At 38.4% G+C, this 26,035-nt stretch overlaps 25 non-coding genes across 25 annotated transcripts; all 25 read right to left on the reverse strand.

Moving 5' to 3' along the window:
- Positions 1-445: 445 nt before the first annotated feature.
- TRNAR-CCU (transfer RNA arginine (anticodon CCU)) lies at positions 446-518 on the reverse strand. The gene has a single exon. It is a non-coding gene; the product is annotated as a tRNA-Arg (tRNA).
- Positions 519-1,322: 804 nt separating this feature from the next.
- On the reverse strand, positions 1,323-1,395 carry TRNAR-UCG (transfer RNA arginine (anticodon UCG)). Its single transcript has one exon. It is a non-coding gene; the product is annotated as a tRNA-Arg (tRNA).
- A 646-nt stretch (positions 1,396-2,041) lies between these two features.
- On the reverse strand, positions 2,042-2,114 carry TRNAR-CCU (transfer RNA arginine (anticodon CCU)). Its single transcript has one exon. It is a non-coding gene; the product is annotated as a tRNA-Arg (tRNA).
- An 803-nt stretch (positions 2,115-2,917) lies between these two features.
- On the reverse strand, positions 2,918-2,990 carry TRNAR-UCG (transfer RNA arginine (anticodon UCG)). Its single transcript has one exon. It is a non-coding gene; the product is annotated as a tRNA-Arg (tRNA).
- A 633-nt stretch (positions 2,991-3,623) lies between these two features.
- TRNAR-CCU (transfer RNA arginine (anticodon CCU)) lies at positions 3,624-3,696 on the reverse strand. The gene has a single exon. It is a non-coding gene; the product is annotated as a tRNA-Arg (tRNA).
- Positions 3,697-4,499: 803 nt separating this feature from the next.
- On the reverse strand, positions 4,500-4,572 carry TRNAR-UCG (transfer RNA arginine (anticodon UCG)). Its single transcript has one exon. It is a non-coding gene; the product is annotated as a tRNA-Arg (tRNA).
- A 646-nt stretch (positions 4,573-5,218) lies between these two features.
- Positions 5,219-5,291, reverse strand: TRNAR-CCU (transfer RNA arginine (anticodon CCU)). Its single transcript has one exon. It is a non-coding gene; the product is annotated as a tRNA-Arg (tRNA).
- Positions 5,292-6,094: 803 nt separating this feature from the next.
- Positions 6,095-6,167, reverse strand: TRNAR-UCG (transfer RNA arginine (anticodon UCG)). The gene has a single exon. It is a non-coding gene; the product is annotated as a tRNA-Arg (tRNA).
- Positions 6,168-7,689: 1,522 nt separating this feature from the next.
- TRNAR-UCG (transfer RNA arginine (anticodon UCG)) lies at positions 7,690-7,762 on the reverse strand. The gene has a single exon. It is a non-coding gene; the product is annotated as a tRNA-Arg (tRNA).
- Positions 7,763-9,284: 1,522 nt separating this feature from the next.
- TRNAR-UCG (transfer RNA arginine (anticodon UCG)) lies at positions 9,285-9,357 on the reverse strand. Its single transcript has one exon. It is a non-coding gene; the product is annotated as a tRNA-Arg (tRNA).
- A 646-nt stretch (positions 9,358-10,003) lies between these two features.
- On the reverse strand, positions 10,004-10,077 carry TRNAR-CCU (transfer RNA arginine (anticodon CCU)). Its single transcript has one exon. It is a non-coding gene; the product is annotated as a tRNA-Arg (tRNA).
- Positions 10,078-10,921: 844 nt separating this feature from the next.
- Positions 10,922-10,994, reverse strand: TRNAR-UCG (transfer RNA arginine (anticodon UCG)). The gene has a single exon. It is a non-coding gene; the product is annotated as a tRNA-Arg (tRNA).
- A 646-nt stretch (positions 10,995-11,640) lies between these two features.
- Positions 11,641-11,714, reverse strand: TRNAR-CCU (transfer RNA arginine (anticodon CCU)). The gene has a single exon. It is a non-coding gene; the product is annotated as a tRNA-Arg (tRNA).
- An 802-nt stretch (positions 11,715-12,516) lies between these two features.
- Positions 12,517-12,589, reverse strand: TRNAR-UCG (transfer RNA arginine (anticodon UCG)). Its single transcript has one exon. It is a non-coding gene; the product is annotated as a tRNA-Arg (tRNA).
- A 646-nt stretch (positions 12,590-13,235) lies between these two features.
- Positions 13,236-13,309, reverse strand: TRNAR-CCU (transfer RNA arginine (anticodon CCU)). Its single transcript has one exon. It is a non-coding gene; the product is annotated as a tRNA-Arg (tRNA).
- Positions 13,310-14,111: 802 nt separating this feature from the next.
- Positions 14,112-14,184, reverse strand: TRNAR-UCG (transfer RNA arginine (anticodon UCG)). The gene has a single exon. It is a non-coding gene; the product is annotated as a tRNA-Arg (tRNA).
- A 1,563-nt stretch (positions 14,185-15,747) lies between these two features.
- On the reverse strand, positions 15,748-15,820 carry TRNAR-UCG (transfer RNA arginine (anticodon UCG)). The gene has a single exon. It is a non-coding gene; the product is annotated as a tRNA-Arg (tRNA).
- A 646-nt stretch (positions 15,821-16,466) lies between these two features.
- On the reverse strand, positions 16,467-16,539 carry TRNAR-CCU (transfer RNA arginine (anticodon CCU)). The gene has a single exon. It is a non-coding gene; the product is annotated as a tRNA-Arg (tRNA).
- An 804-nt stretch (positions 16,540-17,343) lies between these two features.
- TRNAR-UCG (transfer RNA arginine (anticodon UCG)) lies at positions 17,344-17,416 on the reverse strand. Its single transcript has one exon. It is a non-coding gene; the product is annotated as a tRNA-Arg (tRNA).
- Positions 17,417-18,977: 1,561 nt separating this feature from the next.
- TRNAR-UCG (transfer RNA arginine (anticodon UCG)) lies at positions 18,978-19,050 on the reverse strand. Its single transcript has one exon. It is a non-coding gene; the product is annotated as a tRNA-Arg (tRNA).
- A 1,522-nt stretch (positions 19,051-20,572) lies between these two features.
- On the reverse strand, positions 20,573-20,645 carry TRNAR-UCG (transfer RNA arginine (anticodon UCG)). The gene has a single exon. It is a non-coding gene; the product is annotated as a tRNA-Arg (tRNA).
- Positions 20,646-22,173: 1,528 nt separating this feature from the next.
- On the reverse strand, positions 22,174-22,246 carry TRNAR-UCG (transfer RNA arginine (anticodon UCG)). The gene has a single exon. It is a non-coding gene; the product is annotated as a tRNA-Arg (tRNA).
- A 646-nt stretch (positions 22,247-22,892) lies between these two features.
- On the reverse strand, positions 22,893-22,965 carry TRNAR-CCU (transfer RNA arginine (anticodon CCU)). The gene has a single exon. It is a non-coding gene; the product is annotated as a tRNA-Arg (tRNA).
- An 803-nt stretch (positions 22,966-23,768) lies between these two features.
- On the reverse strand, positions 23,769-23,841 carry TRNAR-UCG (transfer RNA arginine (anticodon UCG)). Its single transcript has one exon. It is a non-coding gene; the product is annotated as a tRNA-Arg (tRNA).
- A 1,560-nt stretch (positions 23,842-25,401) lies between these two features.
- Positions 25,402-25,474, reverse strand: TRNAR-UCG (transfer RNA arginine (anticodon UCG)). Its single transcript has one exon. It is a non-coding gene; the product is annotated as a tRNA-Arg (tRNA).
- Positions 25,475-26,035: the final 561 nt, after the last annotated feature.

A 26,035-nucleotide genomic window follows, 5' to 3' on the forward strand; every position in this document is an offset into this window, starting at 1 on the left:
TTCATGAGATTAAAGCTCAGAGTATGCTTTATATACCTCTGGATGTTTCCAGAAGTGGAGAGAAACTGTTTTGAAAGTAGTACAAACTGCTCCTTCCTGGATATTCCAATTTACACACACTCAAAGGTTGTATACGTTTCATGAATCCTGACTTGCCCTATTCAAGTGCCTGAAAGCCTTTCACCACCTCTAGGAACAACAGTTACACCAATCCAATTCAAATCATTTTTTCCAAAGGAATATCTTCTGCCGGGTCAAAAATGCATCTGACAAAGATAGGTGTTTAAAAATTGACTTTGTAGTTTCAGAACATCAACATGACTCTGAAGAGTACAGAAGTAAAATGGTACTATTTCAAAGTTCCTAATACCTCATAAACATCTGAGAGGAAGCATGTAATGAATATACTTATTTTTCTGGAAAAGTAAGAGTGAACTTTGGTTTGCACCTCAGATGGGACTCGAACCCACAACCCCTGGCTTAGGAGGCCAGTGCCTTATCCATTAGGCCACTGAGGCACAGATAAATGCCAGCGATCTAGAGGCATTATTTAAATGTATTCAATCGTCCAACACTGGTGTCTGCACACAGGATATTTCTCAGTTCTCTCCATAAGTAAACTTCCCATTTTCATCCTCTTCCATCCCCGACTTTAACACTCTGTTCTGTGCTATAATGGAGACTCTGCATTTGTAGCAAGTGCAGAGAAATTGGAGGAGTACCATTTTCGAATCAACACTTCTTCTTCCATGGATGCTTTTCTCATTAAACTGGGCTTTGACAGTGGTATCAAGCCGTCCTTGTCTTCAGCAGGACACAGAAACAGGCACCAAGTCTACTAACCAATTTTCAACAACACTCTGCAACTTAATAGACCAATGCTTTACAAATTAGCCAACTGTGTCATCAGCAAAGGCAGCCAATGTGCCAATCCTTTATAATTCTTCTGTAGTACTTTTCTTTCTCGTAGGCAAAATTAGCACTTTAACTGCACAAATCATACAGATTTTACACTTGAAGCACTCCATGAACACATACTTACACACCTTGCAGTTCATCTACACACACTTAAGCTAAAAACCCATTCTGTGAAGTCAAAATTCTGCAAACCTAGTACATATTCAGTGCGTGTACATAGAAGCACTTTTTAATGTCACTTAAATGCACTAGATTTTAGACTGAAGATGCAATCTAAATGACTGTGCAGTATGTACTCCACTTTATTATTAATTAGGAATGAGAACATGATGGCTATGAGAGTATTGGAAGAGCCTGCTTCCATTCTGAATGGAAACCTGAATTGTGTGACCATTGGCAAAAACCTACCACGAAGGGACTCGAACCCTCAATCTTCTGATTCGAAGTCAGACGCCTTATCCATTAGGCCACGCGGTCAGGTGTCCTGCTGCGTTTATTTATATACTGTAGGTGGTATGCAAGGATGGAAAATAAATTATTTATAGTTATTTAAGTTTACAAACCATTGTGGGGTTTTTTCAGCTCCTTTCAATTAAATCACTTTTTTGGAATTTATATAATGAGAATGTCACCAGTACGATAAGCTATTGTTTTCTTTTTTGCATTTAAACCTCTTTCTTCATGAGATTAAAGCTCAGAGTATGCTTTATATAGCTCTGGATGTTTCCAGAAGTGGAGAGAAACTGTTTTGAAAGTAGTACAAACTGCTCCTTCCTGGATATTCCAATTTACACACACTCAAAGGTTGTATACGTTTCATGAATCCTGACTTGCCCTATTCAAGTGCCTGAAAGCCTTTCACCACCTCTAGAAACAACAGTTACACCAATCCAATTCAAATCATTTTTTCCAAAGGAATATCTTCTGCCGGGTCAAAAATGCATCTGACAAAGATAGGTGTTTAAAAATTGACTTTGTAGTTTCAGAACATCAACATGACTCTGAAGAGTACAGAAGTAAAATGGTACCATTTCAAAGTTCCTAATACCTCATAAACATCTGAGAGGAAGCATGCAATAAATATACTTATTTTTCTGGAAAAGTAAGAGTGAACTTTTGTTTGCACCTCAGATGGGACTCGAACCCACAATCCCTGGCTTAGGAGGCCAGTGCCTTATCTATTAGGCCACTGAGGCACCGATAAATGCTAGCAATCTAGAGGCATTATTTAAATGTATTCAATCGTCCAACACTGGTGTCTGCACACAGGATATTTCTCAGTTCTCTCCATAAGTAAACTTCCCATTTTCATCCTCTTCCATCCCCGACTTTAACACTCTGTTCTGTGCTATAATGGAGACTCTGCATTTGTAGCAAGTGCAGATAAATTGGAGGAGTACCATTTTCGAATCAACACTTCTTCTTCCATGGATGCTTTTCTCATTAAACTGGGCTTTGACAGTGGTATCAAGCCGTCATTGTCTTCAGCAGGACACAGAAACAGGCACCAAGTCTACTAACCAAGTTCAACCACACTCTGCAACTTAATACACCAGTGCTTTACAAATTAGCCAACTGTGTCATCAGCAAAGGCAGCCAATGTGCCAATCCTTTATAATTCTTCTGTAGTACTTTTCTGTCTCGTAGGCAAAATTAGCACTTTAACTGCACAAATCATACAGAGTTTACACTTGAAGCACTCCATGAACACATACTTACACACCTTGCAGTTCATCTACACACACTTAAGCTAAAAACCCATTCTGTGAAGTCAAAATTCTGCAAACCTAGTACATATTCAGTGCGTGTACATAGAAGCACTTTTTAATGTCACTTAAATGCACTAGATTTTAGACTGAAGATGCAATCTAAATGACTGTGCAGTATGTACTCCACTTTATTATTAATTAGGAATGAGAACATGATGGCTATGAGAGTATTGGAAGAGCCTGCTTCCATTCTGAATGGAAACCTGAATTGTGTGACCATTGGCAAAAAACGACCACGAAGGGACTCGAACCCTCAATCTTCTGATTCGAAGTCAGACGCCTTATCCATTAGGCCACGCGGTCATGTGTCCTGCTGCGTTTATTTATATACTGTAGGTGGTATGCAAGGATGGAAAATAAATTATTTATAGGTATTTAAGTTTACAAACCATTGTGGGGTTTTTTCAGCTCCTTTCAATTAAATCACTTTTTTGGAATTTATATAATGAGAATGTCACCAGTACGATAAGCTATTGTTTTCTTTTTTGCATTTAAACCTCTTTCTTCATGAGATTAAAGCTCAGAGTATGCTTTATATAGCTCTGGATGTTTCCAGAAGTGGAGAGAAACTGTTTTGAGAGTAGTACAAACTGCTCCTTCCTGGATATTCCAATTTACACACACTCAAAGGTTGTATACGTTTCATGAATCCTGACTTGCCCTATTCAAGTGCCTGAAAGCCTTTCACCACCTCTAGAAACAACAGTTACACCAATCCAATTCAAATCATTTTTTCCAAAGGAATATCTTCTGCCGGGTCAAAAATGCATCTGTTCAAAAATTGACTTTGTAGTTTCAGAACATCAACATGACTCTGAAGAGTACAGAAGTAAAATGGTACCATTTCAAAGTTCCTAATACCTCATAAACATCTGAGAGGAAGCATGCAATAAATATACTTATTTTTCTGGAAAAGTAAGAGTGAACTTTTGTTTGCACCTCAGATGGGACTCGAACCCACAATCCCTGGCTTAGGAGGCCAGTGCCTTATCTATTAGGCCACTGAGGCACCGATAAATGCTAGCAATCTAGAGGCATTATTTAAATGTATTCAATCGTCCAACACTGGTGTCTGCACACAGGATATTTCTCAGTTCTCTCCATAAGTAAACTTCCCATTTTCATCCTCTTCCATCCCCGACTTTAACACTCTGTTCTGTGCTATAATGGAGACTCTGCATTTGTAGCAAGTGCAGATAAATTGGAGGAGTACCATTTTCGAATCAACACTTCTTCTTCCATGGATGCTTTTCTCATTAAACTGGGCTTTGACAGTGGTATCAAGCCGTCATTGTCTTCAGCAGGACACAGAAACAGGCACCAAGTCTACTAACCAAGTTCAACCACACTCTGCAACTTAATACACCAGTGCTTTACAAATTAGCCAACTGTGTCATCAGCAAAGGCAGCCAATGTGCCAATCCTTTATAATTCTTCTGTAGTACTTTTCTGTCTCGTAGGCAAAATTAGCACTTTAACTGCACAAATCATACAGAGTTTACACTTGAAGCACTCCATGAACACATACTTACACACCTTGCAGTTCATCTACACACACTTAAGCTAAAAACCCATTCTGTGAAGTCAAAATTCTGCAAACCTAGTACATATTCAGTGCGTGTACATAGAAGCACTTTTTAATGTCACTTAAATGCACTAGATTTTAGACTGAAGATGCAATCTAAATGACTGTGCAGTATGTACTCCACTTTATTATTAATTAGGAATGAGAACATGATGGCTATGAGAGTATTGGAAGAGCCTGCTTCCATTCTGAATGGAAACCTGAATTGTGTGACCATTGGCAAAAAACGACCACGAAGGGACTCGAACCCTCAATCTTCTGATTCGAAGTCAGACGCCTTATCCATTAGGCCACGCGGTCATGTGTCCTGCTGCGTTTATTTATATACTGTAGGTGGTATGCAAGGATGGAAAATAAATTATTTATAGTTATTTAAGTTTACAAACCATTGTGGGGTTTTTTCAGCTCCTTTCAATTAAATCACTTTTTTGGAATTTATATAATGAGAATGTCACCAGTACGATAAGCTATTGTTTTCTTTTTTGCATTTAAACCTCTTTCTTCATGAGATTAAAGCTCAGAGTATGCTTTATATAGCTCTGGATGTTTCCAGAAGTGGAGAGAAACTGTTTTGAAAGTAGTACAAACTGCTCCTTCCTGGATATTCCAATTTACACACACTCAAAGGTTGTATACGTTTCATGAATCCTGACTTGCCCTATTCAAGTGCCTGAAAGCCTTTCACCACCTCTAGAAACAACAGTTACACCAATCCAATTCAAATCATTTTTTCCAAAGGAATATCTTCTGCCGGGTCAAAAATGCATCTGACAAAGATAGGTGTTTAAAGATTGACTTTGTAGTTTCAGAACATCAACATGACTCTGAAGAGTACAGAAGTAAAATGGTACCATTTCAAAGTTCCTAATACCTCATAAACATCTGAGAGGAAGCATGCAATAAATATACTTATTTTTCTGGAAAAGTAAGAGTGAACTTTGGTTTGCACCTCAGATGGGACTCGAACCCAGAATCCCTGGCTTAGGAGGCCAGTGCCTTATCCATTGGGCCACTGAGGCACCGATAAATGCCAGCAATCTAGAGGCATTATTTAAATGTATTCAATCGTCCAACACTGGTGTCTGCACACAGGATATTTCTCAGTTCTCTCCATAAGAAAACTTCCCATTTTCATCCTCTTCCATCCCCGACTTTAACACTCTGTTCTGTGCTATAATGGAGACTCTGCATTTGTAGCAAGTGCAGAGAAATTGGAGGAGTACCATTTTCGAATCAACACTTCTTCTTCCATGGATGCTTTTCTCATTAAACTGGGCTTTGACAGTGGTATCAAGCCGTCCTTGTCTTCAGCAGGACACAGAAACAGGCACCAAGTCTACTAACCAAGTTCAACCACACTCTGCAACTTAATACACCAGTGCTTTACAAATTAGCCAACTGTGTCATCAGCAAAGGCAGCCAATGTGCCAATCCTTTATAATTCTTCTGTAGTACTTTTCTTTCTCGTAGGCAAAATTAGCACTTTAACTGCACAAATCATACAGATTTTACACTTGAAGCACTCCATGAACACATACTTACACACCTTGCAGTTCATCTACACACACTTAAGCTAAAAACCCATTCTGTGAAGTCAAAATTCTGCAAACCTAGTACATATTCAGTGCGTGTACATAGAAGCACTTTTTAATGCCACTTAAATGCACTAGATTTTAGACTGAAGATGCAATCTAAATGACTGTGCAGTATGTACTCCGCTTTATTATTAATTAGGAATGAGAACATGATGGCTATGAGAGTATTGGAAGAGCCTGCTTCCATTCTGAATGGAAACCTGAATTGTGTGACCATTGGCAAAAACCGACCACGAAGGGACTCGGACCCTCAATCTTCTGATTCGAAGTCAGACGCCTTATCCATTAGGCCACACGGTCATGTGTCCTGCTGCGTTTATTTATATACTGTAGGTGGTATGCAAGGATGGAAAATATATTATTTATAGTTATTTAGGTTTACAAACCGTTGTGTGGTTTTTTCAGCTCCTTTCAATTAAATCACTTTTTTGGAATTTATATAATGAGAATGTCACCAGTACGATAAGCTATTGTTTTCTTTTTTGCATTTAAACCTCTTTCTTCATGAGATTAAAGCTCAGAGTATGCTTTATATAGCTCTGGATGTTTCCAGAAGTGGAGAGAAACTGTTTTGAAAGTAGTACAAACTGCTCCTTCCTGGATATTCCAATTTACACACACTCAAAGGTTGTATACGTTTCATGAATCCTGACTTGCCCTATTCAAGTGCCTGAAAGCCTTTCACCACCTCTAGAAACAACAGTTACACCAATCCAATTCAAATCATTTTTTCCAAAGGAATATCTTCTGCCGGGTCAAAAATGCATCTGACAAAGATAGGTGTTTAAAAATCGACTTTGTAGTTTCAGAACATCAACATGACTCTGAAGAGTACAGAAGTAAAATGGTACCATTTCAAAGTTCCTAATACCTCATAAACATCTGAGACGAAGCATGTAATAAATATACTTATTTTTCTGGAAAAGTAAGAGTGAACATTGGTTTGCACCTCAGATGGGACTTGAACCCAGAATCCCTGGCTTAGGAGGCCAGTGCCTTATCCATTAGGACACTGATGCACAGTTAAATGCCAGTGATCTAGAGGCATTATTTAAATGTATTCAATCGTCCAACACTGGTGTCTGCACACAGGATATTTCTCAGTACTCTCCATAAGTAAACTTCCCATTTTCATCCTCTTCCATCCCCGACTTTAACACTCTGTTCTGTGCTATAATGGAGACTCTGCATTTGTAGCAAGTGCGGAGAAATTGGAGGAGTACCATTTTCGAATCAACACTTCTTCTTCCATGGATGCTTTTCTCATTAAACTGGGCTTTGACAGTGGTATCAAGCCGTCCTTGTCTTCAGCAGGACACAGAAACAGGCACCAAGTCTACTAACCAAGTTCAACCACACTCTGCAACTTAATACACCAGTGCTTTACAAATTAGCCAACTGTGTCATCAGCAAAGGCAGCCAATGTGCCAATCCTTTATAATTCTTCTGTAGTACTTTTCTTTCTCGTAGGCAAAATTAGCACTTTAACTGCACAAATCATACAGATTTTACACTTGAAGCACTCCATGAACACATACTTACACACCTTGCAGTTCATCTACACACACTTAAGCTAAAAACCCATTCTGTGAAGTCAAAATTCTGCAAACCTAGTACATATTCAGTGCGTGTACATAGAAGAAATTTTTAATGCCACTTAAATGCACTAGATTTTAGACTGAAGATGCAATCTAAATGACTGTGCAGTATGTACTCCACTTTATTATTAATTAGGAATGAGAACATGATGGCTATGAGAGTATTGGAAGAGCCTGCTTCCATTCTGAATGGAAACCTGAATTGTGTGACCATTGGCAAAAACCGACCACGAAGGGACTCGGACCCTCAATCTTCTGATTCGAAGTCAGACGCCTTATCCATTAGGCCACACGGTCATGTGTCCTGCTGCGTTTATTTATATACTGTAGGTGGTATGCAAGAATGGAAAATATATTATTTATAGTTATTTAGGTTTACAAACCGTTGTGTGGTTTTTTCAGCTCCTTTCAATTAAATCACTTTTTTGGAATTTATATAATGAGAATGTCACCAGTACGATAAGCTATTGTTTTCTTTTTTGCATTTAAACCTCTTTCTTCATGAGATTAAAGCTCAGAGTATGCTTTATATAGCTCTGGATGTTTCCAGAAGTGGAGAGAAACTGTTTTGAAAGTAGTACAAACTGCTCCTTCCTGGATATTCCAATTTACACACACTCAAAGGTTGTATACGTTTCATGAATCCTGACTTGCCCTATTCAAGTGCCTGAAAGCCTTTCACCACCTCTAGAAACAACAGTTACACCAATCCAATTCAAATCATTTTTTCCAAAGGAATATCTTCTGCCGGGTCAAAAATGCATCTGACAAAGATAGGTGTTTAAAAATCGACTTTGTAGTTTCAGAACATCAACATGACTCTGAAGAGTACAGAAGTAAAATGGTACCATTTCAAAGTTCCTAATACCTCATAAACATCTGAGACGAAGCATGTAATAAATATACTTATTTTTCTGAAAAAGTAAGAGTGAACATTGGTTTGCACCTCAGATGGGACTCGAACCCAGAATCCCTGGCTTAGGAGGCCAGTGCCTTATCCATTAGGACACTGATGCACAGATAAATGCCAGTGATCTAGAGGCATTATTTAAATGTATTCAATCGTCCAACACTGGTGTCTGCACACAGGATATTTCTCAGTACTCTCCATAAGTAAACTTCCCATTTTCATCCTCTTCCATCCCCGACTTTAACACTCTGTTCTGTGCTATAATGGAGACTCTGCATTTGTAGCAAGTGCAGAGAAATTGGAGGAGTACCATTTTCGAATCAACACTTCTTCTTCCATGGATGCTTTTCTCATTAAACTGGGCTTTGACAGTGGTATCAAGCCGTCCTTGTCTTCAGCAGGACACAGAAACAGGCACCAAGTCTACTAACCAAGTTCAACCACACTCTGCAACTTAATAGACCAGTGCTTTACAAATTAGCCAACTGTGTCATCAGCAAAGGCAGCCAATGTGCCAATCCTTTATAATTCTTCTGTAGTACTTTTCTTTCTCGTAGGCAAAATTGGCACTTTAACTGCACAAATCATACAGATTTTACACTTGAAGCACTCCATGAACACATACTTACACACCTTGCAGTTCATCTACACACACTTAAGCTAAAAACCCATTCTGTCAAGTCAAAATTCTGCAAACCTAGTACATATTCAGTGCGTGTACATAGAAGCACTTTTTAATGCCACTTAAATGCACTAGATTTTAGACTGAAGATGCTATCTAAATGACTGTGCAGTATGTACTCCACTTTATTATTAATTAGGAATGAGAACATGATGGCTATGAGAGTATTGGAAGAGCCTGCTTCCATTCTGAATGGAAACCTGAATTGTGTGACCATTGGCAAAAACCGACCACGAAGGGACTCGGACCCTCAATCTTCTGATTCGAAGTCAGACGCCTTATCCATTAGGCCACGCGGTCATGTGTCCTGCTGCGTTTATTTATATACTGTAGGTGGTATGCAAGGATGGAAAATATATTATTTATAGTTATTTAGGTTTACAAACCATTGTGGGTTTTTTTCAGCTCCTTTCAATTAAATCACTTTTTTGGAATTTATATAATGAGAATGTCACCAGTACGATAAGCTATTGTTTTCTTTTTTGCATTTAAACCTCTTTCTTCATGAGATTAAATCTCAGAGTATGCTTTATATAGCTCTGGATGTTTCCAGAAGTGGAGAGAAACTGTTTTGAAAGTAGTACAAACTGCTCCTTCCTGGATATTCCAATTTACACACACCGAAAGGTTGTATACGTTTCATGAATCCTGACTTGCCCTATTCAAGTGCCTGAAAGCCTTTCACCACCTCTAGAAACAACAGTTACACCAATCCAATTCAAATCATTTTTTCCAAAGGAATATCTTCTGCCGGGTCAAAAATGCATCTGACAAAGATAGGTGTTTAAAAATTGACTTTGTAGTTTCAGAACATCAACATGACTCTGAAGAGTACAGAAGTAAAATGGTACCATTTCAAAGTTCCTAATAGCTCATAAACATCTGAGAGGAAGCATGTAATAAATATACTTATTTTTCTGGAAAAGTAAGAGTGAACTTTGGTTTGCACCTCAGATGGGACTCGAACCCACAATCCCTGGCTTAGGAGGCCAAGTGCCTTATCCATTAGGCCACTGAGGCACAGATAAATACTAGCAATCTAGAGGCATTATTTAAATGTATTCAATCGTCCAACACTGGTGTCTGCACACAGGACATTTCTCAGTTCTCTCCATAAGTAAACTTCCCATTTTCATCCTCTTCCATCCCGACTTTAACACTCTGTTCTGTGCTATAATGGATACTCTGCATTTGTAGCAAGTGCAGAGAAATTGGAGGAGTACCATTTTCGAATCAACACTTCTTCTTCCATGGATGCTTTTCTCATTAAACTGGGCTTTGACAGTGGTATCAAGCCGTCCTTGTCTTCAGCAGGACACAGAAACAGGCACCAAGTCTACTAACCAAGTTCAACCACACTCTGCAACTTAATAGACCAGTGCTTTACAAATTAGCCAACTGTGTCATCAGCAAAGGCAGCCAATGTGCCAATCCTTTATAATTCTTCTGTAGTACTTTTCTTTCTCGTAGGCAAAATTAGCACTTTAACTGCACAAATCATACAGATTTTACACTTGAAGCACTCCATGAACACATACTTACACACCTTGCAGTTCATCTACACACATTTAAGCTAAAAACCCATTCTGTGAAGTCAAAATTCTGCAAACCTAGTACATATTCAGTGCGTGTACATAGAAGCACTTTTTTTTTTTTTTTTTTTTTTTTACTGTTACATAGAAGCACTTTTTAATGCCACTTAAATGCACTAGATTTTAGACTGAAGATGCAATCTAAATGACTGTGCAGTATGTACTCCACTTTATTATTAATTAGGAATGAGAACATGATGGCTATGAGAGTATTGGAAGAGCCTGCTTCCATTCTGAATTGAAACCTGAATTGTGTGACCATTGGCAAAAACCGACCACGAAGGGACTCGAACCCTCAATCTTCTGATTCGAAGTCAGACGCCTTATCCTTTAGGCCACGCCGTCATGTGTCCTGCTCCATTTATTTATATACTGTAGGTGGTATGCAAGGATGGAAAATATATTATTTGTAGTTATTTAGGTTTACAAACCATTGTGGGGTTTTTTCAGCTCCTTTCAATTAAATCACTTTTTTGGAATTTATATAATGAGAATGTCACCAGTACGATAAGCTATTGTTTTCTTTTTTGCATTTAAACCTCTTTCTTCATGAGATTAAATCTCAGAGTATGCTTTATATAGCTCTGGATGTTTCCAGAAGTGGAGAGAAACTGTTTTGAAAGTAGTACAAACTGCTCCTTCCTGGATATTCCAATTTACACACACCGAAAGGTTGTATACGTTTCATGAATCCTGACTTGCCCTATTCAAGTGCCTGAAAGCCTTTCACCACCTCTAGAAACAACAGTTACACCAATCCAATTCAAACCATTTTTTCCAAAGGAATATCTTCTGCCGGGTCAAAAATGCATCTGACAAAGATAGGTGTTTAAAAATTGACTTTGTAGTTTCAGAACATCAACATGACTCTGAAGAGTACAGAAGTAAAATGGTACCATTTCAAAGTTCCTAATAGCTCATAAACATCTGAGAGGAAGCATGTAATAAATATACTTATTTTTCTGGAAAAGTAAGAGTGAACTTTGGTTTGCACCTCAGATGGGACTCGAACCCACAATCCCTGGCTTAGGAGGCCAAGTGCCTTATCCATTAGGCCACTGAGGCACAGATAAATACTAGCAATCTAGAGGCATTATTTAAATGTATTCAATCGTCCAACACTGGTGTCTGCACACAGGACATTTCTCAGTTCTCTCCATAAGTAAACTTCCCATTTTCATCCTCTTCCATCCCGACTTTAACACTCTGTTCTGTGCTATAATGGATACTCTGCATTTGTAGCAAGTGCAGAGAAATTGGAGGAGTACCATTTTCGAATCAACACTTCTTCTTCCATGGATGCTTTTCTCATTAAACTGGGCTTTGACAGTGGTATCAAGCCGTCCTTGTCTTCAGCAGGACACAGAAACAGGCACCAAGTCTACTAACCAAGTTCAACCACACTCTGCAACTTAATAGACCAGTGCTTTACAAATTAGCCAACTGTGTCATCAGCAAAGGCAGCCAATGTGCCAATCCTTTATAATTCTTCTGTAGTACTTTTCTTTCTCGTAGGCAAAATTAGCACTTTAACTGCACAAATCATACAGATTTTACACTTGAAGCACTCCATGAACACATACTTACACACCTTGCAGTTCATCTACACACACTTAAGCTAAAAACCCATTCTGTGAAGTCAACATTCTGCAAACCTAGTACATATTCAGTGCGTGTACATAGAAGCACTTTTTAATGCCACTTAAATGCACTAGATTTTAGACTGAAGATGCAATCTAAATGACTGTGCAGTATGTACTCCACTTTATTATTAATTAGGAATGAGAACATGATGGCTATGAGAGTATTGGAAGAGCCTGCTTCCATTCTGAATGGAAACCTGAATTGTGTGACCATTGGCAAAAACCGACCACGAAGGGACTCGAACCCTCAATCTTCTGATTCGAAGTCAGACGCCTTATCCTTTAGGCCACGCGGTCATGTGTCCTGCTCCATTTATTTATATACTGTAGGTGGTATGCAAGGATGGAAAATATATTATTTGTAGTTATTTAGGTTTACAAACCATTGTGGGGTTTTTTCAGCTCCTTTCAATTAAATCACTTTTTTGGAATTTATATAATGAGAATGTCACCAGTACGATAAGCTATTGTTTTCTTTTTTGCATTTAAACCTCTTTCTTCATGAGATTAAATCTCAGAGTATGCTTTATATAGCTCTGGATGTTTCCAGAAGTGGAGAGAAACTGTTTTGAAAGTAGTACAAACTGCTCCTTCCTGGATATTCCAATTTACACACACCGAAAGGTTGTATACGTTTCATGAATCCTGACTTGCCCTATTCAAGTGCCTGAAAGCCTTTCACCACCTCTAGAAACAACAGTTACACCAATCCAATTCAAACCATTTTTTCCAAAGGAATATCTTCTGCCGGGTCAAAAATGCATCTGACAAAGATAGGTGTTTAAAAATTGACTTTGTAGTTTAAGAACATCAACATGACTCTGAAGAGTACAGAAGTAAAATGGTACCATTTCAAAGTTCCTAATAGCTCATAAACATCTGAGAGGAAGCATGTAATAAATATACTTATTTTTCTGGAAAAGTAAGAGTGAACTTTGGTTTGCACCTCAGATGGGACTCGAACCCACAATCCCTGGCTTAGGAGGCCAAGTGCCTTATCCATTAGGCCACTGAGGCACAGATAAATACTAGCAATCTAGAGGCATTATTTAAATGTATTCAATCGTCCAACACTGGTGTCTGCACACAGGACATTTCTCAGTTCTCTCCATAAGTAAACTTCCCATTTTCATCCTCTTCCATCCCGACTTTAACACTCTGTTCTGTGCTATAATGGATACTCTGCATTTGTAGCAAGTGCAGAGAAATTGGAGGAGTACCATTTTCGAATCAACACTTCTTCTTCCATGGATGCTTTTCTCATTAAACTGGGCTTTGACAGTGGTATCAAGCCGTCCTTGTCTTCAGCAGGACACAGAAACAGGCACCAAGTCTACTAACCAAGTTCAACCACACTCTGCAACTTAATAGACCAGTGCTTTACAAATTAGCCAACTGTGTCATCAGCAAAGGCAGCCAATGTGCCAATCCTTTATAATTCTTCTGTAGTACTTTTCTTTCTCGTAGGCAAAATTAGCACTTTAACTGCACAAATCATACAGATTTTACACTTGAAGCACTCCATGAACACATACTTACACACCTTGCAGTTCATCTACACACACTTAAGCTAAAAACCCATTCTGTGAAGTCAACATTCTGCAAACCTAGTACATATTCAGTGCGTGTACATAGAAGCACTTTTTAATGCCACTTAAATGCACTAGATTTTAGACTGAAGATGCAATCTAAATGACTGTGCAGTATGTACTCCACTTTATTATTAATTAGGAATGAGAACATGATGGCTATGAGAGTATTGGAAGAGCCTGTTTCCATTCTGAATGGAAACCTGAATTGTGTGACCATTGGCAAAAACCGACCACGAAGGGACTCGGACCCTCAATCTTCTGATTCGAAGTCAGACGCCTTATCCATTAGGCCACGCGGTCATGTGTCCTGCTGCGTTTATTTATATACTGTAGGTGGTATGCAAGGATGGAAAATATATTATTTATAGTTATATAGGTTTATAAACCATTGTGGGGTTTTTTCAGCTCCTTTCAATTAAATCACTTTTTTGGAATTTATATAATGAGAATGTCACCAGTACGATAAGCTATTGTTTTCTTTTTTGCATTTAAACCTCTTTCTTCATGAGATTAAAGCTCAGAGTATGCTTTATATAGCTCCGGATGTTTCCAGAAGTGGAGAGAAACTGTTTTGAAAGTAGTACAAACTGCTCCTTCCTGGATATTCCAATTTACACACACTCAAAGGTTGTATACGTTTCATGAATCCTGACTTGCCCTATTCAAGTGCCTGAAAGCCTTTCACCACCTCTAGAAACAACAGTTACACCAATCCAATTCAAATCATTTTTTCCAAAGGAATATCTTCTGCCGGGTCAAAAATGCATCTGACAAAGATAGGTGTTTAAAAATCGACTTTGTAGTTTCAGAACATCAACATGACTCTGAAGAGTACAGAAGTAAAATGGTACCATTTCAAAGTTCCTAATACCTCATAAACATCTGAGAGGAAGCATGTAATAAATATACTTATTTTTCTGGAAAAGTAAGAGTGAACATTGGTTTGCACCTCAGATGGGACTCGAACCCAGAATCCCTGGCTTAGGAGGCCAGTGCCTTATCCATTAGGCCACTGATGGACAGATAAATGCCAGCGATCTAGAGGCATTATTTAAATGTATTCAATCGTCCAACACTGGTGTCTGCACACAGGATATTTCTCAGTTCTCTCCATAAGTAAACTTCCCATTTTCATCCTCTTCCATCCCCGACTTTAACACTCTGTTCTGTGCTATAATGGAGACTCTGCATTTGTAGCAAGTGCAGAGAAATTGGAGGAGTACCATTTTCGAATCAACACTTCTTCTTCCATGGATGCTTTTCTCATTAAACTGGGCTTTGACAGTGGTATCAAGCCGTCCTTGTCTTCAGGAGGACACAGAAACAGGCACCAAGTCTACTAACCAAGTTCAACCACACTCTGCAACTTAATAGACCAGTGCTTTACAAATTAGCCAACTGTGTCATCAGCAAAGGCAGCCAAGTGCCAATCCTTTATAATTCTTCTGTAGTACTTTTCTTTCTCGTAGGCAAAATTAGCACTTTAACTGCACAAATCATACAGATTTTACACTTGAAGCACTCCATGAACACATACTTACAGACCTTGCAGTTCATCTACACACATTTAAGCTAAAAACCCATTCTGTGAAGTCAAAATTCTGCAAACCTAGTACATATTCAGTGCGTGTACATAGAAGCACTTTTTTTTTAATTTTATTTTTTTTACTGTTACATAGAAGCACTTTTTAATGCCACTTAAATGCACTAGATTTTAGACTGAAGATGCAATCTAAATGACTGTGCAGTATGTACTCCACTTTATTATTAATTAGGAATGAGAACATGATGGCTGTGAGAGTATTGGAAGAGCCTGCTTCCATTCTGAATGGAAACCTGTATTGTGTGACCATTGGCAAAAACCGACCACGAAGGGACTCGAACCCTCAATCTTCTGATTCGAAGTCAGACGCCTTATCCTTTAGGCCACGCGGTCATGTGTCCTGCTGCGTTTATTTATATACTGTAGGTGGTATGCAAGGATGGAAAATATATTATTTATAGTTATTTAGGTTTACAAACCATTGTGGGGGGTTTTCAGCTCCTTTCAATTAAATCACTTTTTTGGAATTTATATAATGAGAATGTCACCAGTACGATAAGCTATTGTTTTCTTTTTTGCATTTAAACCTCTTTCTTCATGAGATTAAAGTTCAGAGTATGCTTTATATAGCTCTGGATGTTTCCAGAAGTGGAGAGAAACTGTTTTGAAAGTAGTACAAACTGCTCCTTCCTGGATATTCCAATTTACACACACTCAAAGGTTGTATACGTTTCATGAATCCTGACTTGCCCTATTCAAGTGCCTGAAAGCCTTTCACCACCTCTAGAAACAACAGTTACACCAATCCAATTCAAATCATTTTTTCCAAAGGAATATCTTCTGCCGGGTCAAAAATGCATCTGACAAAGATAGGTGTTTAAAAATCGACTTTGTAGTTTCAGAACATCAACATGACTCTGAAGAGTACAGAAGTAAAATGGTACCATTTCAAAGTTCCTAATACCTCATAAACATCTGAGAGGAAGCATGTAATAAATATACTTATTTTTCTGGAAAAGTAAGAGTGAACATTGGTTTGCACCTCAGATGGGACTCGAACCCACAATCCCTGGCTTAGGAGGCCAGTGCCTTATCCATTAGGCCACTGAGGCACAGATAAATGCCAGTGATCTAGACGCATTATTTAAATGTATTCAATCGTCCAACACTGGTGTCTGCACACAGGATATTTCTCAGTTTTCTCCATAAGAAAACTTCCCATTTTCATCCTCTTCCATCCCCGACTTTAACACTCTGTTCTGTGCTATAATGGAGACTCTGCATTTGTAGCAAGTGCAGAGAAATTGGAGGAGTACCATTTTCGAATCAACACTTCTTCTTCCATGGATGCTTTTCTCATTAAACTGGGCTTTGACAGTGGTATCAAGCCGTCCTTGTCTTCAGCAGGACACAGAAACAGGCACCAAGTCTACTAACCAATTTTCAACAACACTCTGCAACTTAATAGACCAATGCTTTACAAATTAGCCAACTGTGTCATCAGCAAAGGCAGCCAATGTGCCAATCCTTTATAATTCTTCTGTAGTACTTTTCTGTCTCGTAGGCAAAATTAGCACTTTAACTGCACAAATCATACAGATTTTACACTTGAAGCACTCCATGAACACATACTTACACACCTTGCAGTTCATCTACACACACTTAAGCTAAAAACCCATTCTGTGAAGTCAAAATTCTGCAAACCTAGTACATATTCAGTGCGTGTACATAAAAGCACTTTTTAATGTCACTTAAATGCACTAGATTTTAGACTGAAGATGCAATCTAAATGACTGTGCAGTATGTACTCCACTTTATTATTAATTAGGAATGAGAACATGATGGCTATGAGAGTATTGGAAGAGCCTGCTTCCATTCTGAATGGAAACCTGAATTGTGTGACCATTGGCAAAAACCAACCACGAAGGGACTCGAACCCTCAATCTTCTGATTCGAAGTCAGACGCCTTATCCATTAGGCCACGCAGTCATGTGTCCTGCTGCGTTTATTTATATACTGTAGGTGGTATGCAAGGATGGAAAATAAATTATTTATAGTTATTTAAGTTTACAAACCATTGTGGGGTTTTTTCAGCTCCTTTCAATTAAATCACTTTTTTGGAATTTATATAATGAGAATGTCACCAGTACGATAAGCTATTGTTTTCTTTTTTGCATTTAAACCTCTTTCTTCATGAGATTAAAGCTCAGAGTATGCTTTATATAGCTCTGGATGTTTCCAGAAGTGGAGAGAAACTGTTTTGAAAGTAGTACAAACTGCTCCTTCCTGGATATTCCAATTTACACACACTCAAAGGTTGTATACGTTTCATGAATCCTGACTTGCCCTATTCAAGTGCCTGAAAGCCTTTCACCACCTCTAGAAACAACAGTTACACCAATCCAATTCAAATCATTTTTTCCAAAGGAATATCTTCTGCCGGGTCAAAAATGCATCTGACAAAGATAGGTGTTTAAAAATTGACTTTGTAGTTTCAGAACATCAACATGACTCTGAAGAGTACAAAAGTAAAATGGTACCATTTCAAAGTTCCTAATACCTCATAAACATCTGAGAGGAAGCATGCAATAAATATACTTATTTTTCTGGAAAAGTAAGAGTGAACTTTGGTTTGCACCTCAGATGGGACTCGAACCCAGAATCCCTGGCTTAGAAGGCCAGTGCCTTATCCATTAGGACACTGATGCACAGATAAATGCCAGAGATCTAGAGGCATTATTTAAATGTATTCAATCGTCCAACACTGGTGTCTGCACACAGGATATTTCTCAGTACTCTCCATAAGTAAACTTCCCATTTTCATCCTCTTCCATCCCCGACTTTAACACTCTGTTCTGTGCTATAATGGAGACTCTGCATTTGTAGCAAGTGCAGAGAAATTGGAGGAGTACCATTTTCGTATCAACACTTCTTCTTCCATGGATGCTTTTCTCATTAAACTGGGCTTTGACAGTGGTATCAAGCCGTCCTTGTCTTCAGGAGGACACAGAAACAGGCACCAAGTCTACTAACCAAGTTCAACCACACTCTGCAACTTAATAGACCAGTGCTTTACAAATTAGCCAACTGTGTCATCAGCAAAGGCAGCCAATGTGCCAATCCTTTATAATTCTTCTGTAGTACTTTTCTTTCTCGTAGGCAAAATTAGCACTTTAACTGCACAAATCATACAGATTTTACACTTGAAGCACTCCATGAACACATACTTACACACCTTGCAGTTCATCTACACACATTTAAGCTAAAAACCCATTCTGTGAAGTCAAAATTCTGCAAACCTAGTACATATTCAGTGCGTGTACATAGAAGCACTTTTTTTTAATTATTTTTTTTACTGTTACATAGAAGCACTTTTTAATGCCACTTAAATGCACTAGATTTTAGACTGAAGATGCAATCTAAATGACTGTGCAGTATGTACTCCACTTTATTATTAATTAAGAATGAGAACATGATGGCTATGAGAGTATTGGAAGAGCCTGCTTCCATTCTGAATGGAAACCTGAATTGTGTGACCATTGGCAAAAACCGACCACGAAGGGACTCGAACCCTCAATCTTCTGATTCGAAGTCAGACGCCTTATCCTTTAGGCCACGCGGTCATGTGTCCTGCTGCGTTTATTTATATACTGTAGGCGGTATGCAAGGATGGAAAATATATTATTTATAGTTATTTAGGTTTACAAACCATTGTGGGGTTTTTTCAGCTCCTTTCAATTAAATCACTTTTTTGGAATTTATATAATGAGAATGTCACCAGTACGATAAGCTATTGTTTTCTTTTTTGCATTTAAACCTCTTTCTTCATGAGATTAAAGCTCAGAGTATGCTTTATATAGCTCTGGATGTTTCCAGAAGTGGAGAGAAACTGTTTTGAAAGTAGTACAAACTGCTCCTTCCTGGATATTCCAATTTACACACACTCAAAGGTTGTATACGTTTCATGAATCCTGACTTGCCCTATTCAAGTGCCTGAAAGCCTTTCACCACCTCTAGAAACAACAGTTACACCAATCCAATTCAAATCATTTTTTCCAAAGGAATATCTCCTGCCGGGTCAAAAATGCATCTGACAAAGATAGGTGTTTAAAAATTGACTTTGTAGTTTCAGAACATCAACATGACTCTGAAGAGTACAGAAGTAAAATGGTACCATTTCAAAGTTCCTAATACCTCATAAACATCTGAGAGGAAGCATGCAATAAATATACTTATTTTTCTGGAAAAGTAAGAGTGATCTTTTGTTTGCACCTCAGTTGGGACTCGAACCCACAATCCCTGGCTTAGGAGGCCAGTGCCTTATCTATTAGGCCACTGAGGCACCGATAAATGCCAGCAATCTAGAGGCATTATTTAAATGTATTCAATCGTCCAACACTGGTGTCTGCACACAGGATATTTCTCAGTTCTCTCCATAAGTAAACTTCCCACTTTCATCCTCTTCCATCCCCGACTTTAACACTCTGTTCTGTGCTATAATGGAGACTCTGCATTTGTAGCAAGTGCAGAGAAATTGGAGGAGTACCATTTTCGAATCAACACTTCTTCTTCCATGGATGCTTTTCTCATTAAACTGGGCTTTGACAGTGGTATCAAGCCGTCCTTGTCTTCAGCAGGACACAGAAACAGGCACCAAGTCTACTAACCAAGTTCAACCACACTCTGCAACTTAATACACCAGTGCTTTACAAATTAGCCAACTGTGTCATCAGCAAAGGCAGCCAATGTGCCAATCCTTTATAATTCTTCTGTAGTACTTTTCTTTCTCGTAGGCAAAATTAGCACTTTAACTGCACAAATCATACAGATTTTACACTTGAAGCACTCCATGAACACATACTTACACACCTTGCAGTTCATCTACACACACTTAAGCTAAAAACCCATTCTGTGAAGTCAAAATTCTGCAAACCTATTACATATTCAGTGCGTGTACATAGAAGCACTTTTTAATGCCACTTAAATGCACTAGATTTTAGACTGAAGATGTAATCTAAATGACTTTGCAGTATGTACTCCACTTTATTATTAATTAGGAATGAGAACATGATGGCTATGAGAGTATTGGAAGAGCCTGCTTCCATTCTGAATGTAAACCTGAATTGTGTGACCATTGGCAAAAACCGACCACGAAGGGACTCGAACCCTCAATCTTCTGATTCGAAGTCAGACGCCTTATCCTTTAGGCCACGCGGTCATGTGTCCTGCTGCGTTTATTTATATACTGTAGGTGGTATGCAAGGATGGAAAATATATTATTTATAGTTATTTAGGTTTACAAACCATTGTGGGGTTTTTTCAGCTCCTTTCAATTAAATCACTTTTTTGGAATTTATATAATGAGAATGTCACCAGTACGATAAGCTATTGTTTTCTTTTTTGCATTTAAACCTCTTTCTTCATGAGATTAAAGCTCAGAGTATGCTTTATATAGCTCTGGATGTTTCCAGAAGTGGAGAGAAACTGTTTTGAAAGTAGTACAAACTGCTCCTTCCTGGATATTCCAATTTACACACACTCAAAGGTTGTATACGTTTCATGAATCCTGACTTGCCCTATTCAAGTGCCTGAAAGCCTTTCACCACCTCTAGGAACAACAGTTACACCAATCCAATTCAAATCATTTTTTCCAAAGGAATATCTTCTGCCGGGTCAAAAATGCATCTGACAAAGATAGGTGTTTAAAAATTGACTTTGTAGTTTCAGAACATCAACATGACTCTGAAGAGTACAGAAGTAAAATGGTACCATTTCAAAGTTCCTAATACCTCATAAACATCTGAGAGGAAGCATGTAATAAATATACTTAATTTTCTGGAAAAGTAAGAGTGAACTTTGGTTTGCACCTCAGATGGGACTCGAACCCACAATCCCTGGCTTAGGAGGCCAGTGCCTTATCCATTAGGCCACTGCAGCACAAATAAATTCCAGCGGTCTAGACGCATTATTTAAATGTATTCAATCGTCCAACACTGGTGTCTGCACACAGGATATTTCTCAGTTCTCTCCATAAGTAAACTTCCCATTTTCATCCTCTTCCATCCCCGACTTTAACACTCTGTTCTGTGCTATAATGGAGTCTCTGCATTTGTAGCAAGTGCAGAGAAATTGGAGGAGTACCATTTTCGAATCAACACTTCTTCTTCCATTGATGCTTTTCTCATTAAACTGGGCTTTGACAGTGGTATCAAGCCGTCCTTGTCTTCAGCAGGACACAGAAACAGGCACCAAGTCTACTAACCAATTTTCAACAACACTCTGCAACTTAATAGACCAATGCTTTACAAATTAGCCAACTGTGTCATCAGCAAAGGCAGCCAATGTGCCAATCCTTTATAATTCTTCTGTAGTACTTTTCTGTCTCGTAGGCAAAATTAGCACTTTAACTGCACAAATCATACAGATTTTACACTTGAAGCACTCCATGAACACATACTTACACACCTTGCAGTTCATCTACACACACTTAAGCTAAAAACCCATTCTGTGAAGTCAAAATTCTGCAAACCTAGTACATATTCAGTGCGTGTACATAGAAGCACTTTTTAATGTCACTTAAATGCACTAGATTTTAGACTGAAGATGCAATCTAAATGACTGTGCAGTACAGTATGTACTCCACTTTATTATTAATTAGGAATGAGAACATGATGGCTATGAGAGTATTGGAAGAGCCTGCTTCCATTCTGAATGGAAACCTGAATTGTGTGACCATTGGCAAAAACCGACCACGAAGGGACTCGAACCCTCAATCTTCTGATTCGAAGTCAGACGCCTTATCCATTAGGCCACGCGGTCATGTGTCCTGCTGCGTTTATTTATATACTGTAGGTGGTATGCAAGGATGGAAAATAAATTATTTATAGTTATTTAAGTTTACAAACCATTGTGGGGTTTTTTCAGCTCCTTTCAATTAAATCACTTTTTTGGAATTTATATAATGAGAATGTCACCAGTACGATAAGCTATTGTTTTCTTTTTTGCATTTAAACCTCTTTCTTCATGAGATTAAAGCTCAGAGTATGCTTTATATAGCTCTGGATGTTTCCAGAAGTAGAGAGAAACTGTTTTGAAAGTAGTACAAACTGCTCCTTCCTGGATATTCCAATTTACACACACTCAAAGGTTGTATACGTTTCATGAATCCTGACTTGCCCTATTCAAGTGCCTGAAAGCCTTTCACCACCTCTAGAAACAACAGTTACACCAATCCAATTCAAATCATTTTTTCCAAAGGAATATCTTCTGCCGGGTCAAAAATGCATCTGACAAAGATAGGTGTTTAAAAATTGACTTTGTAGTTTCAGAACATCAACATGACTCTGAAGAGTACAGAAGTAAAATGGTACCATTTCAAAGTTCCTAATACCTCATAAACATCTGAGAGGAAGCATGCAATAAATATACTTATTTTTCTGGAAAAGTAAGAGTGAACTTTGGTATGCACCTCAGATGGGACTCGAACCCAGAATCCCTGGCTTAGGAGGCCAGTGCCTTATCCATTAGGCCACTGAGGCACCGATAAATGCCAGCAATCTAGAGGCATTATTTAAATGTATTCAATCGTCCAACACTGGTGTCTGCACACAGGATATTTCTCAGTTCTCTCCATAAGAAAACTTCCCATTTTCATCCTCTTCCATCCCCGACTTTAACACTCTGTTCTGTGCTATAATGGAGACTCTGCATTTGTAGCAAGTGCAGAGAAATTGGAGGAGTACCATTTTCGAAGCAACACTTCTTCTTCCATGGATGCTTTTCTCATTAAACTGGGCTTTGACAGTGGTATCAAGCCGACCTTGTCTTCAGCAGGACACAGAAACAGGCACCAAGTCTACTAACCAAGTTCAACCACACTCTGCAACTTAATACACCAGTGCTTTACAAATTAGCCAACTGTGTCATCAGCAAAGGCAGCCAATGTGCCAATCCTTTATAATTCTTCTGTAGTACTTTTCTTTCTCGTAGGCAAAATTAGCACTTTAACTGCACAAATCATACAGATTTTACACTTGAAGCACTCCATGAACACATACTTACACACCTTGCAGTTCATCTACACACACTTAAGCTAAAAACCCATTCTGTGAAGTCAAAATTCTGCAAACCTAGTACATATTCAGTGCGTGTACATAGAAGCACTTTTTAATGCCACTTAAATGCACTAGATTTTAGACTGAAGATGCAATCTAAATGACTGTGCAGTATGTACTCCAATTTATTATTAATTAGGAATGAGGACATGATGGCTATGAGAATATTGGAAGAGCCTGCTTCCATTCTGAATGGAAACCTGAATTGTGTGACCATTGGCAAAAACCGACCACGAAGGGACTCGGACCCTCAATCTTCTGATTCGAAGTCAGACGCCTTATCCATTAGGCCACGCGGTCATGTGTCCTGCTGCGTTTATTTATATACTGTAGGTGGTATGCAAGGATGGAAAATATATTATTTATAGTTATTTAGGTTTACAAACCATTGTGGGGTTTTTTCAGCTCCTTTCAATTAAATCACTTTTTTGGAATTTATATAATGAGAATGTCACCAGTACGATAAGCTATTGTTTTCTTTTTTGCATTTAAACCTCTTTCTTCATGAGATTAAAGCTCAGAGTATGCTTTATATAGCTCTGGATGTTTCCAGAAGTGGAGAGAAACTGTTTTGAAAGTAGTACAAACTGCTCCTTCCTGGATATTCCAATTTACACACACTCAAAGGTTGTATACGTTTCATGAATCCTGACTTGCCCTATTCAAGTGCCTGAAAGCCTTTCACCACCTCTAGAAACAACAGTTACACCAATCCAATTCAAATCATTTTTTCCAAAGGAATATCTTCTGCCGGGTCAAAAATGCATCTGACAAAGATAGGTGTTTAAAAATCGACTTTGTCGTTTCAGAACATCAACATGACTTTGAAGAGTACAGAAGTAAAATGGTACCATTTCAAAGTTCCTAATACCTCATAAACATCTGAGAGGAAGCATGTAATAAATATACTTATTTTTCTGGAAAAGTAAGAGTGAACATTGGTTTGCACCTCAGATGGGACTCGAACCCAGAATCCCTGGCTTAGGAGGCCAGTGCCTTATCCATTAGGACACTGATGCACAGATAAATGCCAGAGATCTAGAGGCATTATTTAAATGTATTCAATCGTCCAACACTGGTGTCTGCACACAGGATATTTCTCAGTACTCTCCATAAGTAAACTTCCCATTTTCATCCTCTTCCATCCCCGACTTTAACACTCTGTTCTGTGCTATAATGGAGACTCTGCATTTGTAGCAAGTGCAGAGAAATTGGAGGAGTACCATTTTCGTATCAACACTTCGTCTTCCATGGATGCTTTTCTCATTAAACTGGGCTTTGACAGTGGTATCAAGCCGTCCTTGTCTTCAGGAGGACACAGAAACAGGCAGCAAGTCTACTAACCAAGTTCAACCACACTCTGCAACTTAATAGACCAGTGCTTTACAAATTAGCCAACTGTGTCATCAGCAAAGGCAGCCAATGTGCCAATCCTTTATAATTCTTCTGTAGTACTTTTCTTTCTCGTAGGCAAAATTAGCACTTTAACTGCACAAATCATACAGATTTTACACTTGAAGCACTCCATGAACACATACTTACACACCTTGCAGTTCATCTACACACATTTAAGCTAAAAACCCATTCTGTGAAGTCAAAATTCTGCAAACCTAGTACATATTCAGTGCGTGTACATAGAAGCACTTTTTTTTATTATTTTTTTTACTGTTACATAGAAGCACTTTTTAATGCCACTTAAATGCACTAGATTTTAGACTGAAGATGCAATCTAAATGACTGTGCAGTATGTACTCCACTTTATTATTAATTAAGAATGAGAACATGATGGCTATGAGAGTATTGGAAGAGCCTGCTTCCATTCTGAATGGAAACCTGAATTGTGTGACCATTGGCAAAAACCGACCACGAAGGGACTCGAACCCTCAATCTTCTGATTCGAAGTCAGACGCCTTATCCTTTAGGCCACACGGTCATGTGTCCTGCTGCGTTTATTTATATACTGTAGGCGGTATGCAAGGATGGAAAATATATTATTTATAGTTATTTAGGTTTACAAACCATTGTGGGGTTTTTTCAGCTCCTTTCAATTAAATCACTTTTTTGGAATTTATATAATGAGAATGTCACCAGTACGATAAGCTATTGTTTTCTTTTTTGCATTTAAACCTCTTTCTTCATGAGATTAAAGCTCAGAGTATGCTTTATATAGCTCTGGATGTTTCCAGAAGTGGAGAGAAACTGTTTTGAAAGTAGTACAAACTGCTCCTTCCTGGACATTCCAATTTACACACACTCAAAGGTTGTATACGTTTCATGAATCCTGACTTGCCCTATTCAAGTGCCTGAAAGCCTTTCACCACCTCTAGAAACAACAGTTACACCAATCCAATTCAAATCATTTTTTCCAAAGGAATATCTTCTGCCGGGTCAAAAATGCATCTGACAAAGATAGGTGTTTAAAAATTGACTTTGTAGTTTCAGAACATCAACATGACTCTGAAGAGTACAGAAGTAAAATGGTACCATTTCAAAG

Source organism: Lissotriton helveticus, chromosome 5_1 (assembly GCF_964261635.1).
Source record: "Lissotriton helveticus chromosome 5_1, aLisHel1.1, whole genome shotgun sequence".
Lineage (NCBI taxonomy): Eukaryota > Metazoa > Chordata > Amphibia > Caudata > Salamandridae > Lissotriton > Lissotriton helveticus.